This window comes from Phyllobates terribilis, unplaced genomic scaffold (genome assembly GCF_046119375.1).
Source record: "Phyllobates terribilis strain yellow unplaced genomic scaffold, ASM4611937v1 Scaffold_3__8_contigs__length_932513732, whole genome shotgun sequence".
NCBI lineage: Eukaryota > Metazoa > Chordata > Amphibia > Anura > Dendrobatidae > Phyllobates > Phyllobates terribilis.
Window position 1 is genome coordinate 551941866 of NW_027362763.1, and position 21351 is coordinate 551963216.

General features: G+C 42.2%; 1 protein-coding gene across 5 annotated transcripts in view; it reads left to right on the forward strand.

Annotated features, from left to right (window-relative positions):
• Positions 1 to 21351, forward strand: part of SASH1 (SAM and SH3 domain containing 1) — a 1215158-nt gene that overhangs the window by 62157 nt on the left and 1131650 nt on the right. The window lies entirely within an intron of this gene.

A 21351-nucleotide genomic window follows, 5' to 3' on the forward strand; every position in this document is an offset into this window, starting at 1 on the left:
AAAGTCTAATGGCGCTCCTTCCCTTCCGAACCCTGCCGTGCGCCCAAACAGTGGTTTTTCCTCACTTATGGAGTATCTGTGTGCTCATGGGAAATTGCACAACAAATTTTGGGGTCCATTTTTTCCTGTTACCCCTGCGAAAATAAAAAAAAATTGGGTCTAAAGTAACATTTTTGTGAAAAAGTTAAATGTTCATTTTTTTCTTCCACATTCCAAAACTTCCTGTGAAGCACCTGAAGGGTTAATAAACTGCTTGAATGTGATTTTGAGCACCTTGAGGGGTGCTGTTTTTAGAATGGTGTCACTTTTGGGTATTTTCTGTCATAAAGGTCCCTCAAAGTCACGTCAATTGTGATGTGGTCTCTAAAAAAATGATTTTGTCAATTTTTCAGAAATCGCTGGTCAACTTTTAACCCTTATAGCTCCCTAATAAAAAAAAAAATTGGTTCCAAAATTGTGCTGATGTAAAGTAGACATGTGGGAAATGTTATTTATTATCTATTTTGATTTAAGGGCATAAAAATTAAAATTTTGAAAATTGCATAATTTTCTAAATTTTTGCCAAATTTCCGATTTTTTCACAAATAAACGCAAGTGATATCAAAGAAATTTTACCACAATCATGAAGTACAATATGTCATGAAAAAAACAATCTCAGAATCAGTGGGATCCGTTGAAGCGTTCCAGAGTAATTGCCTCATAAAGTGACAGTGGTCAGAATTGTAAAAATTGGCCCAGTCATTAACGTGCAAACCACCCTCGGGGTTAAAGGGGTTAATGATCGTACTTTGTCCAAACCAAGTGAAGGTCCTCTGGAGCCATCTGGAACAATTATCCTGTATAAGTTGGAGTAACTTGGGAAAGTTTAGTTTGTATAAGGAACTCATATCTCTACAAAGGAGAATTCTCAAATAAGTAAGCGCCGAGTTGGCCCAAACAACAAGTATAGGTAGGTTACCGTGTATATAAAAATAATAAATCGACGGCAGACGCTTCAATGTGAGTGTAAAAATTATGGTGCAAGGGGGCAATCCTGACAGTTTCCATTGCGTATCTTACATTCCTTTGACTGGACACCATTCACCTTGATGGCCTGGAGTACAAGGCGGCGATCCATTTCATCATATACGACTTTAGGTTTAGTGAATGTAGAGTCTCATGTAGGAGAACCCAGTTAACTTGATCAAATTCCCTTTTGGCATTAGTTGAAAGAATCATAAGTGGTTGCTGTTTGGACTTAGCCCTATAAATAACAGAAATTGCTTTTGTAGCATTATCTTGAGCCTGTATACCAATCATAAAGGATGCACAAGTAATTTAGCAACATCTTCACATCTGCATTGTTGAGAGATACTTGTCGGTCAGATCCTCAATTCTTAGGATATATTATTATTTGCCACCTTTGCTAATTGTAGCAGCTAGGTTGTACAAATAAACACTTGCATCTTTTTTAGATTGTTCTAAAACTGTATAACCTTGTGTGTCCATAATACAGTTATGGCTCTAATGGAACGTAATGTGACTTTTTCTTGACTATCCTCTGTAAACCTTACAGTACAAGCGAAAGCTCTTCACCCGCTACATAGTAACACGTCCATTCTGTGTTTAGATCTGACAACGCCACATGAAAGTTATTTCAGAATGAAGTAGCAGGGATCTCACAGGTGGGAATGAGTGTTAGTATCACTTTTAGATTACATTCAGCCAGACTGGGAAGGAGGTCACTCAGGGAGAAAAGGTGTCAGTCAGTAATTAATAGCAAACCAGTCACTATTAAAGCGGACTGAAATACATTACAAATTACTGGTAAAACCCTACAAATAGTTGAAAGAAAGGTTAGAGGGTCGCAATTATTTTAGTAACCTTGTATGAAAGAAACTGCACAGGTTCTATGTTAACAATATGACGCTGTCACGTGCTGAATGTTTCTGTGGTTAATGACAGTTCTAGTTTTAAATTATGACACTCCCCAAATGGCAAAGACATAAGCATGAGATATTGTGCCGATGTGTAGCTAAAGGCCAAGATTTCATTCTATTTACATTTTTTGACTATAAAATTCATTTCATTCTCAGCAAGATATGTATAATATTATTTAAAATATTTTGTGTTAATTATATAGTGCCGACATATTCTGCAGTGATGTACAGGGATTTTCATCATTCACATCAGTTTTTAATATTGCTCACAATTAAATTTCGCAATCTCAAAGACTTGCCAATTTTGAGGTTCAAGTTTTTAGAAAGCCATTTACCCATCAGTATGTTCTTGAAGTGTGTAAGGTTTCGACAGTCAATCCAGAAAGCCTACTCAGACATGGGTAATATACAATGTATCAAAGATTGAATTTACACTATGCTGCATTAAAATATTAGAAATATTTGTCTGTCAGTGTATATTTTAATTTATAGTTCACTTAAAGAAACTTTGAAGGAAATGCATTTTTAGGGTATGTGTATGTATGGGTATATGCATACATGCCTGGAATCCACCTGAAAAAGCACAGGAAATAAGTCCCATAAAATTAACATAATGCACAGCAAAGTCTAAACCAGTGTTTCCCAAACTCCAGTCCTCATGGACCCCAGCAGGTCTTGTTTTCAGGATTTCCTTAGTGTTACACAAGTGGTGGAACTGTCATGAAGGCATCAGCAATTCTTTCACTCCTGCAACACTATGGAAATCCTGAAAGCATGACCTGTGGGGTCCCGTGAGGACTGGAGTTTGGGAAACACTGGTCTAAACGATATTGCTGTGCACATGTTCCATCTTATGTAATGACTTATAACTGGTTCAGGATGTGGAAACCCTGAAGCCGTTAAAAGAAATGATCTGTGCATTCTTTGTGTGGCTTCCACTAGGAAGCTGCCTGCTCTCTACAGTTGAAGGTATGGAGTAAAAAACTGAGGCGATGGAGCACCGCAAGAAGGACAGCAAAGCCAATCAGGAAAACTACAGCTGGTGTTTTCTTAAAAAGGCTTTGCATGGGAAAACACAGGGTGTACACTGGTTATGTGTACATTCCTTTAAGTGGGCATGTCAAGGATAACAGCCCAGGGGGGTCACACAAATCCCACCACTGTTACCAGTTTGTCACAGATGATACCAGAGAGATCATCCAGATCTCAATGCTGCCAACAGTTTGTCAGAGGAATGCAACTCCGCTGTCTCCAATCTTCAGGACAATTACGCAATTGAGTGACGAGTGATGGACGAGGCCACGGCTGCTTCCACTACTAGGCCGGTTATTAGGGAACTCACAGTGAGCGTATGGTATACACATCTCTGATTCTACACATGGAATATACAGGGTGGTCCAAAAGTAGGTGGACAGAAAGTGTAATAAGGTTATGAAGGGGGAGATTTATCAAACACTAAATTGCAGCCGCCTGTCTGGATCATTCTCTAATAAACCATGAATTAGACGTGGACAATAAGCTTTCCACCCAATAGATTTCAGGATTCGCATGATAGAAGCTCGTGAAATTCCCAATTCCAAAGAGGCTCTCCTAGTGGACTTTGTTTGACTCTGAACAAATGTTTCAGCAACAAGTTGTTTATTATCTTCTGTACAGACTGTTTTGGGTCGACCAGTTTTTGGAGCATTAAGGATTGAGCCAGTGGCATTGAATTTGTCACGAATGCGGTAAATGGTTTGTCTCTTTGGGGCTTGAGTACCAAATGTTTCAACCCAATTTGCTCTAACGGTTTCAGCATTTTGAGATTTCCAATACTCTGTTAAAATCCATTTTCTTGGATCTGTATTTAAATTATTTGCCATTATGTGTTATCTGAATTATCTGAAAAGAAAACAGATTTGGGGGAGATCTATCTGTGAAAACTAGATCTGTGAAACTGGCTCAGTTGCCCTTAGCAACCAATCAGATTCCACCTTTCATTTTCCAAAGAGTCTGTGAGGAATGAAAAGTGGAATCTGATTGGTGGCTAAGGGCAACTGAGCCAGTTTCACTTTACACCATGTTTGATAAATCTCCCCCTTCATAACCTTATTACACTTTCTGTCCACCTACTTTTGGACCATCCTGTATATACACTGCTCAAAAAAATAAAGGGAACACTTAAACAACAGAATATAACTCCAAGTAAATCAAACTTCTTTGAAATCAAACTGTCCACTTAGGAAGCAACACTGATTGACAATCAATTTCACATGCTGTTGTGCAAATGGAATAGACAATAGATGGAAATTATTGGCAATTATCAAGACACCCTCAATAAAGGAGTGGTTCTGCAGGTGGGGACCACAGACAACATCTCAGTACCAATGCTTTCTGGCTGATGTTTTGGTCACTTTTGAATGTTGGTCGTGCTTTCAAACTCGTGGTAGCATGAGACGGACTCTACAACCCACAGAAGTTGCTCAGGTAGTGCAGCTCATCCAGGATGGCACATCAATGCGAGCTGTGGCAAGAAGGTTTGCTGTGTCTGTCAGCGTAGTGTCCAGAAGCTGGAGGCGCTACCAGGAGACAGGCCAGTAAACCAGGAGACTTGGAGGGGGCCGTAGGAGGACAACAACCCCACCTTTGTGCAAGGAGGAACAGGAGGAGCACTGACAGAGCCCTGCAAAATGCCCTCCAGCAGGCCACAAATGTGCATGTGTCTGCACAAATGGTTAGAAACCGACTCCATGAGGGTGGTATGAGGGCCTGACATCCACAGATGGGGGTTGTGCTCATAGCCCAACATCGTGCAGAACGCTTGGCATTTGCCACAGAACACCAGGATTGGAAAAGTCACCACTGGTGCCCTGTGCTCTTCACAGATGAAAGCAGGTTTACACTGAGCACATGTGACAGACATGACAGAGTCTGGAGATGCCGTGGAGAGCGATCTGTTGCCTGCAACATCCTTCAGCATAACCGGTTTGGCAGTGGGTCAGTAATGATGTGGGGTGGCATTTCTTTGGAGGGCCGCACAGCCCTCCATGTGCTCACCAGAGGTAGCCTGACTGCCATTAGTTACCGAGATGAGCTCCTCAGACCCCTTGTGAAACCATATGCTGGTGCAGTTGGTCCTGGGTTCCTCCTAATGCAGGACAATGCCAGACCTCATGTGGCTGGAGTGTGTCAGCACTTCCTGCAAGATGAAGGCTTTGAAGCTATGGACTGGCCCGCCCGTTCCCCAGACCTGAATCCGATTGAGCACATCTGGGACATCATGTCTCGCTCCATCCACCAACGTCACGTTGCACCACAGACTGTCCAGGAGTTGACAGATGCTTTAGTCCAGGTCTGGGAGGAGATCCCACAGGAGACCATCCGCAACCTCATCAGGAGCATGCCCAGGTGTTGTAGGGAGGTCATACAGGAACGTGGAAACCACACACAATACTGAGCCTCATTTTGACATTTTTTAAGGACATTACATCAAAGTTAGATCAGCCTGTAGTGTGTTTTTCCACTTTAATTTTGGGGGTGACTCCAAATCCAGATCTCCATTAGTTAATAAATTTGATTTCCATTGACGATTTTTGTGTGATTTTGTTGTCAGCACAGAACAAAGTATTCAATGAGAATATTTCATTCATTCAGAACTAGGATGTGTTATTTGAGTGTTCCCTTTATTTTTTTGAGCAGTGTATATACAATGCCTACAAGTAGTATTCAACCCCCTGCAGATTTAGCTGGTTTGATAAGATGCAAATAAGTTAGAGCCTTCAAACTGCAAAGAGAGAGTAGGTTTTATGAACAGAAGCATAAATCTTACAAACCAAAAAGTTATGTTGCTCAGTTGAATTTTATTAAATTTTAAACATAAAAGTGTGGGTCAATTATTATACAACCCCTATGTTTAATATTTTGTGGAATAACCCTTGTTTGCAATTACAGCTAATAATTGTCTTTTATAAGACCTGATCAGGCCGGCACAGATCTGTGGAGTTATCTTGGCCCACTCCTCCATGCAGATCTTCTCCAAGTTATCTAGGTTCTTTGGGTGTCTCATGTGGACTTTATTCTTGAGCTCCTTCCACAAGTTTTCAATTGGGTTAAGGTCAGGAGACTGACTAGGCCACTCCAACACCTTGACTTTTTCCCTCTTGAACCAGGCCTTGGTTTTCTTGGCTGTGTGCTTTGGGTCGTTGTCTTGTTGGAAGATGAAATTACGACCCATCTTAAGATCATTGATGGAGGAGCGGAGGTTCTTGGCCAAAATCTCCAGGTAGGCCGTGCTATCCATCTTCCCATGGATGCGGACCAGATAGCCAGGCCCCTTGGCTGAGAAACAGCCCCACAGCATGATGCTGCCACCACCATGCTTGACTGTAGGGATGGTATTCTTGGGGTCGTATGCAGTGCCATCCAGTCTCCAAACGTCACGTGTGTGGTTGGCACCAAAGATCTCGATCTTGGTCTCATCAGACCATAGAACCTTGAACCAGTCTGTCTCAGAGTCCTCCAAGTGATCATGAGCAAACTGTAGACGAGCCTTGACATGACGCTTTGAAAGTAAAGGTACCTTACGGGCTCGTCTGGAACGGAGACCATTGCGGTGGAGAACATTACTTATGGTATCGACTGAAACCAATGTCCCCACTGCCATGAGATCTTCCCGGAGCTCCTTCCTTGTTGTCCTTGGGTTAGCCTTGACTCTTCGGACAAGCCTGGCCTCGGCACGGGAGGACACTTTCAAAGGCTGTCCAGGCCGTGGAAGGCTAACAGTAGTTCCATAAGCCTTCCACTTACGGATGATGCTCCCAACAGTGGAGACAGGTAGGCCCAACTCCTTGGAAAGGGTTTTGTACCCCTTGCCAGCCTTGTGACCCTCCACGATCTTGTCTCTGATGGCCTTGGAATGCTCCTTTGTCTTTCCCATGTTGACCATGTCTGAGTGCTGTTCACAAGTTTGGGGAGGGTCTTAAATAGTCAGAAAAGGCTGGCAAAAGAGATCTTTAATCCACACATGTGAAGCTTATTATTCTTGGTGCCTGAACTACTTCTTAATACTTTAGGGGGACCAAACAGAATTCTTGTGGTTTGAGGGGTTGAATAATAAATGACACTCTGAATTAACTTTTACCGTTTAAAAAAAAAAAAAAAAAAAACAACAATACTTGCTGCAGTGCATTTCCCACTTCCAGGCTGATCTACAGTACAAATGTCACAATGCCAAGTTAATTCCGCATGTGTCAACCAGCTAAATCTGCAGGGGGTTGAATACTACTTGTAGGCACTGTACCTCAGTACAGTCACTGCTAACTCCACAATAACAAAAAGAACAATTAGCTGCCACCACCAATTGTTTATACAGTCCGATTGGACATCCATTACAGGTAGCATATGGCTTCAGGGTTGCGCAAGAAGAGCAGAGCTATTAAATTTTATATATTTAATCTAGAAAGGTAGGCAGGGTTTACAAAAATAAGCAAAGTTAATGCAAAATGGGAACAAAACAATACGATATAAACAATTACATAAAACAAAAAGGAATAGCAAAAGAAAATGACTAAACCTGATATCGCAGAAATGGCTCAGAGCTTAGCGGAGGGAAGCACTCTGATTGCAAAAATGGCCCACCTTCACAGCGAACTATGACTTCCAGACTAAACAATGAACCAAACCCAAATACTGCTTTTTATCAGCTCAAGGTTACAACCACATACCTTCGCTTGATGAGCTCATGTGGGGGCTGATTGTGGGATGTGCTAGGTCTGTTAGAATTTTATGAGATCCCCAACTTACACAATAGCTTTGCCCCTGGAGGTCCTAGGCGGTAGATATTGTCATCATATTTCTTTTTGCGATTTTTCCTTTACATATAGATCAAACATGACATGGATAGGATCCATGTTATTAAGTTTGAGGGATTACAGTGGCATTAGAGCGATATGAGTGAATGCATTCTGTTCGTTCCTTCGCTACAACACCGGAAATATATCTCTCATAATTATCAGATCACTGCAAACCCTAATTTTCATCACTGGACACCGGATGCAGAGTGTCTACAAAAGATGCTTTGATGAGAGGAAGCTTATGACTAGGAAGGCAGTTCTCCTCCTCTGCATAAACGAAATTCAGACTGATTGTCTTTTTCCCAGAAAATCCCCCAACTGTAACTAACTGGCCATTGAGGGGGCTTCTACTTCAATGGAGATGGTAGTGTCATATTTCTCCCTTGCTTTAATTAGTTTTTTCCTTTCCTCAGTTACAACTAGTTTTCTCTCTTCCCCATATATTCAATGTGAGAGGGACATGCCCCTTTCTCCTTTGTCTGCTTTTGATACTTTTCCTAGTTTAGACAGATTTCAGTATGTGGATGGCAGTCCACAGGGTACAATGGTTTGCCATCAAATTGTAGAAAATGAAACACTATTTACAGAACATTTAGTATATAAATGCTACTATAATACTTGTTAATGTTTACATTGACTTGTCAAGTTCCTATTTATGACCAACATTACAGAAATTGTTCTTATTTTATCTACACCAACTGTGAAAGTATTATATATTTTTTTTTATTTGTGAGAGCAGGAGTTAAATAAGTATAATATGTACATTATTCTCCTTCCGATGCCTTAAAAAAACCCTCATTGAACATGCAGATCATGAATAAGCAATGCCCCGTGACTATGCTATTATCCTTCACTGTTCTGCACACTACAGGATCCCTCTCATTAAAGAACAGATTTCAAAAAGTCTGTCACTCATTACAATTGTCTGACCTTGCAAGTCACCACATTATGGAAAGTTCCTTATGTGACCTGTGTGCACAAGTATTACAAGTATAATGACATTTATGTTAATATTATAGATTCATTAAAAACATTAGTTTCAGGTCATTGATACCATTACTTCAAGCTGAATGCCTTAAGGCAGACGGATCCAGATCAACAAAAAAATCAGAAACTGCAGTTTAGATTTATTGCAGTTTACTTTTATAATTGTATATTTGAACCTAACTCAGTTCCTTTTAGTTTATTACAATATAGGGGCAGAAATATGTTGCTGTGACTACAAAATACCTCCATAAACATGGAGACTTTTGCCCTGATTCATCAAGATCGGAGATGTTCATGCCGCTGTCGATGAGGGAACATGTTAGAGGCAGACACTCCTGATTCATGAAGTAGTGTATGCCTTTTACTGAATCAGAAGCATCTGACAAGTGGCATGCGCCTCCACGCACCACCCCAAATATTTTATTCCTTGCAACTCAGCGACTAGAGTCAGGTGGGGGTGGGAATTGCCACAAGTTATCCAGTGGGTAAGAGTTCTCGGATAAAGAGAAACTCTTCTGTAGTTGGTCCTTCTAGGGGAGATCTAGCTACTCCCAGTCGTGTGTGTGGTAATAAATGTCCGGGTCTGGTCCTGTGTGTGAATGATCACTTATGGGTGTCCACTAGGAATATCAAGTGGAGGTGTTCATCAGGATCTCAAGGTTCTTGGGAGATTGGTCCATATAGAATTTCGGCCATACTAAGCCCTACAACCTTCCAGGTGGAGTTACCCTCGGTGATACCATGCCATAATGTTTTCCACAAGTCATTGCTTAGGCGATTAGTCGTGACTTTGAAGCCTGCGTCTCTTTCTCCTTCATTAGTGTATGGTGACCACGGGGACCATATGTTTGCAGAAGTGCCCTCTGACATTAGAAATGTCACTTCTGCAGGTCATTTGCCGGATAAGTCTGGTCTTGAGTATCCTGGGGCCACTCGTAAAGGAGGGGGTACTGTCACGGAGTATTAAATGATTTGTGGCGGCCTTGTTTTCTTTGCTTTTCCCTTAGAATTGTCAGGGGTTAATGTCAGTTTTCCAAGCCTAGCTTGATGTGTTGATTGTTCTGCTGATGTGGGTGTGGCCTCTTGCTCCACCTTATAAATAGTCTCATGCCCCTTCAGCTGATGTTGGTGTTCAGTTCATTCTGCCTAACCTGGTGTGAGGAGTAGGAGTCTGTCGTCTGGAGAAGTTGGAAGTTTTCCTTGTGTTTTCTGCTTGCTGTTTGGCTGAGTGTTTTCCTATCCTCGGTTCCATTTAGTTTTCCTACCTTATCTCTCGCGGTGTTTACCTTTGTGGCTGCGTGTGTATTTCTGGGGAGCTTGCTTTTGTGTTATCCCTGTGTGTGTTCCCCTGTTCTGTCGGTTCTGTTCCCTTCTTCCTGGGGGAAAGAGGGGGTCACTGACAGAGCTTCGGTAGGAGTCAGGGATACTCTGGAGGCTCGAACCTCGGCACCATTAGCTGTATCTTTTGGATAAGGGAAAGCCAAGGTTCCCCACCAGTTGCAGGGTCAGGTGTGGGTCCCTGTTCATAGCCACATCCCCTGATCGCCGTATCCGGCGTGAGTGACACTACAGGCAGGGACAACACAACGATACAAACTGTGTTTAGCTGCCAAGGACAGAAAAAAGGCACTAATGTGGATATGTGTGCAGATGAGAAGAAACAAATGCCATGATGGGGCAGTATGTAGTCACGTGTGATGATAGGATTATGGTCTCGTTCACACGTTGAGTATTGGTGAGTTTTTTACCTCAGTATTTGTAAGCCAAAACCAGGAGTGGGTGATAAATGTACACTGCTCAAAAAAATAAAGGGAACACTCAAATAACACATACTAGATCTGAATGAATGAAATATTCTCATTGAATACTTTGTTCTGTACAAAGTTGAATGTGCTGACAACAAAATCACACAAAAATCGTCAATGGAAATCAAATTTATTAACCAATGAAGGCCTAGATTTGGAGTCACCCCCCCAAAATTAAAGTGGAAAAACACACTACAGGCTGATCCAACTTTGATGTAATGTCCTTAAAACAAGTCAAAATGAGGCTCAGTATTGTGTGTGGCCTCCACGTGCCTGTATGACCTCCCTACAACGCCTGTGCATGCTCCTGATGAGGTTGCGGATGGTCTCCTGTGGGATCTCCTCCCATACCTCGACTAAAGCATCCGCCAACTCCTGGACAGTCTGTGGTGCAAAGTGACATTGGTGGATGGAGCGAGACATGTCCCAGATGTGCTCAATCGGATTCAGACCTGGGGAATGGACGGGCCAGTCCATAGCTTCAATACCTTCATCTTGCAGGAACTGCTGACACACTCCAGCCACATGAGGTCTGGCATTGTCCTGCATTAGGAGGAACCCAGGGCCAACTGCACCAGCATAGGTATCACAAGGGGTCTGAGGATTTCATCTCGGTAACTAATGGCAGTCAGGCTACCTCTGGCGAACACATGGAGGGCTGTGCGGCCCTCCAAAGAAATGCCCCCCCCACACCATTACTGACCCACTGCGAAACCGGTCATGCTGAAGGATGTTGCAGGCAGCAGATCACTCTCCACGGCATTTCCAGACTCTGTCACATCTGTTACATGTGCTCAGTGTGAACCTGTTTTCATCTGTGAAGAACACAGGGCACCAGTGGCAACTTTGCCAATCCTGGTGTTCTGTGGCAAATGCCAAGTATCCTGCACGGTGTTGAGCTGTGAGCACAACCTCCATCTGTGGACGTCGGGCCCTCATATCACCCTTATGGATTCGGTTTCTAACCGTTTGTGCAGACACATGCACATTTGTGGCCTGCTGGAGGTCATTTTGCAGGGCTCTGGCAGTGCTCCTCCTGTTCCTCCTTGCACAAATGGCGGAGGTAGCGGTCCTGCTGCTGGGTTGTTGCCCTCTTACGGCCCCCTCCACGTCTCCTGGTGTACTGGCCTGTTTCATGGTAGCACCTCCAGCCTCTGGACACTACACTGACAGACACAGCAAACCTTTTTGCCACAGCTCGCATTGATGTGCCATCCTGGATGAGCTGCACTAGCTGAGCAACTTCTGTGGGTTGTAGAGTACGTCTCATGCTACCACGAGTGTGAAAGTGTAAGGTGCCCCAGCGAGGTAGTCGTGGGCGAGCTGTAGTCCCCACTCGCTATGGCACCCTACAGACAATACGTGTCCTCCCTCTGAAGTGTGGCTGTGTATGTGTTGCTCTTCACTTACTTCAAGCCATCCGATCGCGGCTGTCTCTAGTCATTTCTCTTCTGGGACCAGGGCAGCAAGAACTTCAGAGGACACAAGGTTCTTAACCAGAACTTGAACTTTACTTGGGGAAGAGGGATATATACAGTATTTACAGGCAGATATAATGGATAAGGCCCGACAGGCTATCATCTCTCTCACAGGCACTGACATCTTCAGCCCTGGTTCCCTCTTTAAGTGAAGCATCTCTTGTGACTCTATCTCTAGTCCACGAGACTCTTCTGTAACATTAACGGTGACCTGGATCAAATATCTCCCCCACGTCCTAGCCTGGAGTCCTATTCATCTTCTTCTGCTTCCTGCAGACTATAAGTGCCTCGGGTCCTCACTAGCTCTGATGAGTTCCTCCGACCAGCTAACAGGACTCTTGCTCTTGCGTGAGGAGACTTGCATAGTAGTGATCCCACTGTCTGAGGGTGTAGAGCTCCCGTCTACCCTAGCAGCCACTATTGTCAGGCTGCCCGCACGATTCCCCGTACTGTCTCTTACTGAGTGACTCCTCCTGCTTTCTAGGCACTTAAGCAGGAATCTTCCTAAAGTGCCCACCCTCGGTGAGCTGTCATTACACAGCATTAACTCATCACTGCCTGTAACCCTGCTAGCAGACTCAACCTGACATCTGCACCCAGAACAGTGGCATCTTGTGGCTGTTTACAGGTACTGCAGCCCACAATGAATTATGCCAGGAACAAGCTCTATATCACTCAAGGCTTGATCCGGGCACTAAGTCCCCCCTTTACTCTACTGACTGGACCACTAAAACTATCTCAGTACCAAGGGAAGGCTACGCCCTTCCCCACTATTACAAAAGCACAACCAACATTCAAAAGTGACCAAAACATCAGCCAGAAAGCATTGGTACTGAGATGTGGTCTGTGGTCCCCACCTGCAGAACCACTCCTTTATTGAGTGTGTCTTGATAATTGCCAATAATTTCCATCTATTGTCTATTCCATTTGCACAACAGCATGTGAAGTTGATTGTCAATCAGTGTTGCTTCCTAAGTGGACAGTTTGATTTCACAGAAGTTTGATTTACTTGGAGTTATATTCTGTTGTTTAAGTGTTCCCTTTATTTTTTTGAGCAGTGTAGAAGTAGTGACGTGTTTCTATTATACTTTTACTCTGATTGTTCCTCTCCTTGTTTTGGCTTACAAATACTGAGATAAAATGGCATACCTATACATTTCTTACACAGTAAGTTCCTATGTATGCTCAGATAGGCATTTAACCACCAATAATGTATATATTATTACACTTTACCTTTTTATTGTAAAGTGTAATAATATATATTAATAAGGAATCAGTCACAAGATTTTTACAACTTAATCTGAGGGCAGCATGATGTAGGGGCAGAGATCCCCATTCCAGTGATGTGTCACTTACTGGGCTGCTTGCTGCAGTTTTGATAAAATCACAGTTTTATCAGCAGATTATCACTAAAGGACTAGTAAACCTGCTGCCGTGTAGTCCTACCCGGCAACCGTCACTGATTGGCAGCTTTCTGCCGATGTGCATGAACACAGAAAACTGCCAATCAGTGGTGTGAGTGGGATTATACAGAACTCAGCATACAGATTAGAGAGAGGAAGGATTAGATCCAGGTAAAATAGTAATTTCACTTTATCCAGGACGCAACGTAGAAGCTCCCTGTCCTGTCTCCATCTTTCCAGCATTCAGATTAATGGTAGATCTGCAGCAAACAATACAGGTATTTTATCAAAACTGCAACAAGCAGCCCAGTAAGTGATACATTGCTGGAATAATGGTCTCTGCCCCTACATCATGCTGCTCTCAGATTGCATAGATTCTCTTCAAGCCTTTAAGAGGCCTATATCTGCAGAGTGGTCCAGCTGTTTTTCCCAGCCTGTGGGACGGTCAGTATGTTTTTCTGGTTAACCAATAAAGGCATGACTCCTAGAATACTTCTTTTTTTATATAATGGTATTTACAAACATGTTTCTGCTTACTCAGTAAAATAGTATATGTTTTTTATTGTACATCCCCTTAAATAAAAGATTTTAACTACTTGTTTTATTGTTCCAGCAACCTTACAAGCCAAGTCTTTTTCTATCAATGTCAGAATAAGCATTTTAATGCCATTTATTTTCATCATCTTGCTGTAATTAAGTTGTTAGAAAGTGCTTTCAGCTGTGCCTGAGGGCTTTCAGCTATCAAACTGCCAATTAATTGCTGATATTGACTGTTTTTCTTCAAGAATTAAGGCTATTCAAACTCCCCCGTTAGGTTCTCTCTCTTTGTTTATGATTTATCTTTAAATGCTGAGCAGTCAGATGCCGATTTTAAAGAATTGCCTTTTTTTAGCTACTATATTCATTATGTTTCATAAATCTGCCCCATCTATTTCTTCTGTTGAAATTACTATGCTTTATATTCCATTTATTTATCTTAAATTTCTAGTTTCTACCTGTCTTTTCTTTGTCCTGAAATGTTGCTTATAACAGAACTGGACAGTAGCAACCTACCAAGATCAGATTATTACAATGATTGGGTTCTAAATATTTTCTATAAAGCTACATATGGTAGCTGAAGTGAGCTATAAATTAGGATACAATTTATATATGTTCCAATATCTTCATCAAGAAAGTGTTATCTGATTCATACTACCCAAACCTCCGGTGGCATGAATTGCAGCCTAGATGCATTATTGATGCCAACTATACTTTCTCTGAAATGCCCCAGTGTTTCAGAGAAAATATAGTTTGAAGATTCAGCCTGGGATCGTAGGCAGAGATGAGAATAATCCAGCGCTGCCTCCTGACCGGCATCTCCCTGCACTGCTCCAATTGATTGACAGGTCTCTCCCTGTGTGTACTTCAGTAAAGAAATGCAAGAGCGCAATAGGGTCTTTTACAGGTTAAAAAATGCTGATAAAGGTAAGACCGCTCACCTTGTAAGGTTGTGTGAGACACAACACTTAAAGAGCCTAAAGACCAGATTCTGCAGCTTCCATAGAATATCAATAAAGGTAACCGGATTGGAAGAGTTACTGGAATTACGACACGAGTAATAATAGATAAAATTGCAGGTTTATTGTCGACGCGTTTCAGAGTCCATCGTCTCCTTCCTCAGGACAACCATACAAAAATAGCCGTATTAAAAAGGCTATTTTTGCATGGTTGTCCTGAGGAAGGAGTCGGTAGACTCTGACACGTGTTGACAATAAACCTGCAATTTTATCTACTATTACTCGTGTCGTAATTCCAGTAACTCTTCCAATCCAGTTACCTTTATTGTATGTACAGCAGGAAAGACCTGTCAATCACCTGGAGCGGTGCTGGGATCTTCAAAGTACATTTTTACTAAAACGCTGAGCATTTTATAGAATAATATACCTGGCTGAAATAGTGTAGCCAGGCTCTGATTCATGCTACCCATGGTTCGGTCAGCATGAATCAGCTAGCAGGTTCCCCTTAAGGATATGTTCAAATGTAATGTACAGTACTGTATCAACTGCATATTATCCAATTCATTGTGCTGATCTAGCCTTAAAGGATCTTGTATGTATGATCTCCAATGTATGCACTGTATTGGGGTGATTATAAAGAAAACTGGTGTAAGGCTATGGTCACACGTTGTGTTTTTGCTGCATTTTTAGTGCAAATTAAAAGCTGTGTTTTACAGTGTCGGCAAAAGCTATGACATCTCAGAAATCTCATGTCCACACATTGGGTTTTTTTCCTGACTGAATTGGAAAACTGCTGCACTTTTTAAAACTGCCGCATGTCAATTCTTTCTGCGTTTTTGCAGTGTTTTTTCACCCATAGAAAGCAATGAGTAAGTGCAAAAATGATGGAAAAATGCTGGAAAAATGCAGTTATCAGGCTTTGCTGCGTTTTTGGTGCAGAAAACTCAGGAACAACAGGCGCTAAACTATATCAGCATGCACAAGAAACAAATGTACCTGCAAAAAGACAGCAAAAAAAAAGCAGCAAAAACCTTTTTTAAGCAGCTTCTTAACCGCCACAAGAGCAGGGTTTGCCTGCAGAAAAAAACACAGCATGTGAACATAGCCTAAAACACTAAAAATCAGCAACATTTTTGCACAACGTGGAGTTGGGCAAAAGTTTTGCATTTTATGGTGTTTTTTACTCCAGTTTTCAATAGCTTTGCCAAAATGGTTGGAGGTGGGGCGGGACGGCCACGACTACCACACCCATTAAACTCAGCAAAAGTGCCAGCGTTTCTTATGCCAGAAGTATTATTCCTGGACTGGAGTAGCATTTCTGGGAAGGCACATGGAGGCGCACGCCACTGATTAGTTGGGACATGCTCCTCTAAATGAATTGGGCGCATTATTCTCCAGCGAGCTCTTCATTAACACTGGCATGTGCAACGCTGATCTAATAAATTGGCCCCTATATGTTTAGTGATTTAAGTTTTATACTGCTACATCTTTAATATTTATCACTTAGCTTTGCCTTTAAGGTATTCTTGAATGTGGAGGATACAGAAAGCTTCAAATCTGTTTTTCATGCAGTTACATTAGTTCTAAGAATCCAAGTACTGTATACTCTTATCTTCACAGCAAACCATTCCTTTAGCAATTTCTTCTGGTGTTTTATATCCGCTTCCTTCAGAGACTAATGAGCAACATCCCAATATAATTCACAATAAGCGTCCTGGGCATTATTACAGGTTCTCTGTTTCCCCAAGTAAAAATAAATATTTTCTGCAATGATTCTCAAATGGCTTTTTGTCGGTTGTGCTAAAATGTATCTTTTGTAATGCGATTGCTTTTAGGCCATGGAAGCTTTGTCCATTAATATCTTTTAGAATGACAGAAATTGTTATTTATTGCACCGTGTAAGAGCTTACGTATGCAGAAGGTTGTAATTGTCCTCGGCAAGAACTCATTTGTTGTTTTCAACAGTTACCATTTGCTGTGTAATGCTCTGCTTGCTTCTTATTATTTGTTATATATACCTTGTCTAATGTTTTCACTTATAATGTAAGTGATGACATGCTGTATGTTACATATGAAGAACTCATGACTGTGGGCATCAAATGCCAGAAAATGTTCTGCTATAAGAATTTTATGGATTTTTTGTGAGTTCATAAGCAGGAAGAGAAGGTGCAAGGCTATTATACCTCCCTGATTTATTACTATTAACCCTTCCTGACATACATTTTTTATTTTTCCCTTAACATAGCCATATGACTGCTTGTTTTTTGGGGAATGATTTGTAGTTTTGAGTGACACCGTTCATTTTACCATACAGTGTACTGGAAAATAGAGAAAAAAAATGCAAGTGTGGTGGAATTAAAAATTCTGTTGATGGAGCCGTGTGATCTTGTTTTTTTTTTATTAATACGATTTGGGGAACAAATAATGTTTTCATCTCTTTTTATTGCATTTTTTAGGGAATTTCAGTGACTTAAAGATGGCAATTCCTGCACTTCAATTTTTTCTATTTACATCATTTACCACATGGGTTTATTCATGTTATATTTTGATAGATCAGACTTTTAAGGATGTAACAAAACCAAGTATGCTTATTTATTAATATAATTATTTTTTAAACTGAGAAAATTTGATTTTTTTCTATCCTTTTTTCACATTTACGTTAGGGATTTGAACTGTGATGTTTTGTTCTATTTACTGTAAAGTTCTCTTCTGAAGCCCAGCCAGAGGAGAACTAATATGGCATCCATGGGATCCTACAACAGGCTCCTGGCTACCATGACAAATTATCAAAACCCTATAATCACATCACAGGAGGGCTGATGGGAAACGGTGTGCATGCACTGCCAATAGCGCGATATAAGTGCTATTTGCTAGTGACATTTACATGGCTAAACAGCAGCAATGGGAGCAAACTCCGGTTGCTGTTGTTACAGGCAGATGTCTGCTGCTTATATCATTTGCAATGCTGTGTTTCTATTCAGCGCCTCACCCTGCCCCATACATGCCCTATTAAGAAGGAGAATAGTAAAACCCAGTTGTAAATTATATTGTACATTTCCAGAAAGAATAACGAAGGATTCTCAGATCACAGATTTCTAGCACAAGATGCTCCAAACTTTCATACTGAACGGAAGTTTTATAAACAGACATTTCACTAGAGCCAACATATTCTCCGCATTGTATACAGAATGTGTGGAATCATCTTTTAAGTGCGAGAAGTAAAATCCTATACTTAGATCATGGTCCATCCAGATTTGGAGACACATCCCCAGTGCCCCAAGGCTGCAGTATTCCCCACTGAGCCACCTTGTTGTAAGATCAGGTGATTAATGATGCCAAGGAATGTGCTTCCAGGGAAATTCCAGAGCTGCTCCCAGGAACATTTTACTATTAGGTTTCCTGAATTAAATCATTGACTGGACCAAGTCCAGACCTCCCCTGGAGTGCACTAGTAACCCTTCAGCAAAATAACTGGGTTGTCATTTTATGGCAAAACATTGCAACAAATAAAACAGTAATAATAATATTATTATATAACTATCTCACATCTCTCCATAAAATAAGGATATGCAAGACAAAACAATTATGTGTGGCCAATATATAGTCTAGTGAACCATATGATTTAAAGGGAATCTGTCATGTCAAACAATGCTAGTAACCTGCATATGTGGGTTCAATCTACAGGTTAATAGTATTCTAAAGCTGTGCAGACAGCTACCTGAAGGAAATTAACTTTATTTATCACGGCAGTACATCAGTGGCGGCCTGGCTGTCAGTCACTACCGGGGAAAGGTTACAGCCCCTGCTCACTATATACTGAAAGTCTCTATGACTGAAAGCTGGAGGCTTAAAGGAGGAATAGAGTTAATTTCCTCCCAGTAACCGGGCTTTCAGTGTGTTGGCCATACGGATATTAATCTGCAGATTAACCCCATATCTGCAGGTTAATAGCATTTGGTAACGTGACAGATTCCCTTTAATTAGTCAACTGCACCCTATTATGTGCTTTTCTACAAACACAAATATGCAACCTGTATTCATATATGTTTTGGAAAAATCACTATAAGCATCTGAAATGTCAGTGTCACAATAAGTACATTTAAACTAGGCCAGTGTTCCCCAACTCCAGTCCTCACGGCCCACCAACAGGCCGTGTTTCCAGGATTTCCTTAGTATTGCACAGGTGATAACTCCATCACTGGGACAGGCAATAATTCCATCTCCTGGGTATTACTAAGGAAATCCTGAAAACATGACCTGTTGGTGGGCCGTGAGGACTGGAGTTGGGGAACCCTGAACTAGGTCATTTTTGACCATGCCACACATCGCGCAGCCAAAGTCTGCCCCATGTCACTGCTACATGGCAGAACAAGTGACTTTCTGGTTGCTGCAACAAGCGTGTCACAAAAAAACATAAATCAATTGGATTATTTTGACAACTGTTTTGACATATATGTAGCGCCCCGAGGGTTCGGCTGCTACAGGGGTATTGCACCTCAGACCAGAGGTGTGATATTCCACTCCCGGGTAAGGATGGAGTATGGACCAGGGCTCAGTTAGCTGCATACAGCACACACACCCCATTTCCGAGGGACAGTTCAACGGTGCTCCCACTAGACAGAAGTGCAGGCACGACCGACTATGTCCCTGCCTGGAGTAGGGAGGGGGATGGAACACCCAGTGCTGTAGGGGCAGATAGGGGTTGGTTCCTGAGCGTAGATAGGAGCTCATTGGTTGCTGGTCACCTGGGCTCATGGTCAGAGGGAGGTATAAAAGGTGGGCACCATCTTAGAACAGTGTTCAGTCTGTGAGGAGAGGAGAGCTGACAGGGAGCAGCAGCTCAGGCTGAGTGCTGCTCCAGAGGCAGGCCTAGAGAAGAGGCCGGAGCCTGAGAGGAGAAGGAGAAGTGGGCCTGGAGAAGAGGCCAAGGGAAGGAGGAGAAGACAGAACAGGAAAGAAGGAGAAGAGAGAGAGAAACAGAAGGGCTCAGGAACAAGAAGGTGGAAGGGACCCTAAGAATCCACGAGAATCCAGGGTGAAGGGTCAGGCAGATTAAGGGTACCGGACCCCAAGTTGGTGGAGGAGAAACTACCCTCAGCCAAAGACCGGTCGTCGTGATCATTTATTGGTGCGACACCTCATCAAACCTGCTAGGAAGGAAGGTTTACCGGTACTGGGACTCTCACCACCATCACTCCCAACATCCACTACACTGCCCTGGGGCCGCACTCTTCCCGTGGGGAGTCACATCATCCCAGCTGCATACATCATCAGCCCCAGCGGTCTGCCCTGCAGCGGCGGTTCCTAACAACCGCAATCCACGGGTGGCGTAGTCGGACATTATCTAAAGTACAGTAGCAGACTACCATTGGTCTGACCACCCTGAGCCGCCGGACCGGGCCGCCACTACTACTCCCAGCGTCTCCTTATTGCCCGGTTCCGCGTGCCCCACGGCCCAGGGGGCGAGTCATATACAGGTGACAATGCTACCCCAATCTCAAACATAACGCTTCAGTGACATAACTCTGTCTTTGGTCACTTGATGTGTGTCATGGTCAAAGCCTCCATGTAGATGCAGCGAAAGTAGTCAAGTTTTATTTTATTGAGCTATTCCAAGTCTGCCCCAGTTACAGCACTGTCTTTTAGTAAGGTAAAGTATTAGGGTCACTCTCTACAGCAAAAACCATCCCTCTTACACATACGTGACAAATCGGTTTATGGAAACTTACCTTAGAATTTGCTCCTAGAATGAACTTTTATGTCATGTGGATGTTTTTTCCCATCTTCAGCTCTCAGCCTGATTCCTAATTCTATACTTTCCTCCCCAAATCCCCCGTGTGCTTTCTGAAATGTCATTATATCTAAGAGCTGGGAATGCCTGTCACTTCAGATGTGAAGGAGATATCAGACGTGCTCCTGAGACTGCATGTAGCATTACAGGGCAAAGCCACATAATGTTAGGAGCAGCCTCATAAAAGAATATTAAACTAGAGGTTTTAACAATGACATAGCAAATACATTGTAAGAATTCAGATGTTTGTTTTTGCTCAGATTAATTATTTTACCAAGTCTATGTTTGTTTATGACAATGCTGCAGTGACAAACAGATTTTAATTGCACACATCATAACACAGGTCCCATTCTCTTCTGATTAGTGAATTAAACCAAGTTATTCATGTTACGATGCTGTATTTATAGCGTATTACCATATTCTACATTCTACATGGAATTCAATCATTAATTCCTTAAAAGGCAATCTATCAGCAGGTTTTGCTATGTAATCTGAAGACAACATGAGGTAGGGTTAAAACACTGTATTCAGGCTAAGTGTTGTTGTTTACTTACAATAAAGGTTTTATCACCAGGACACTATCACTACTGGACTACAGCAGCTACAACAGCCCGTGAGACCTAGTCCGACTCCGCCCCCTC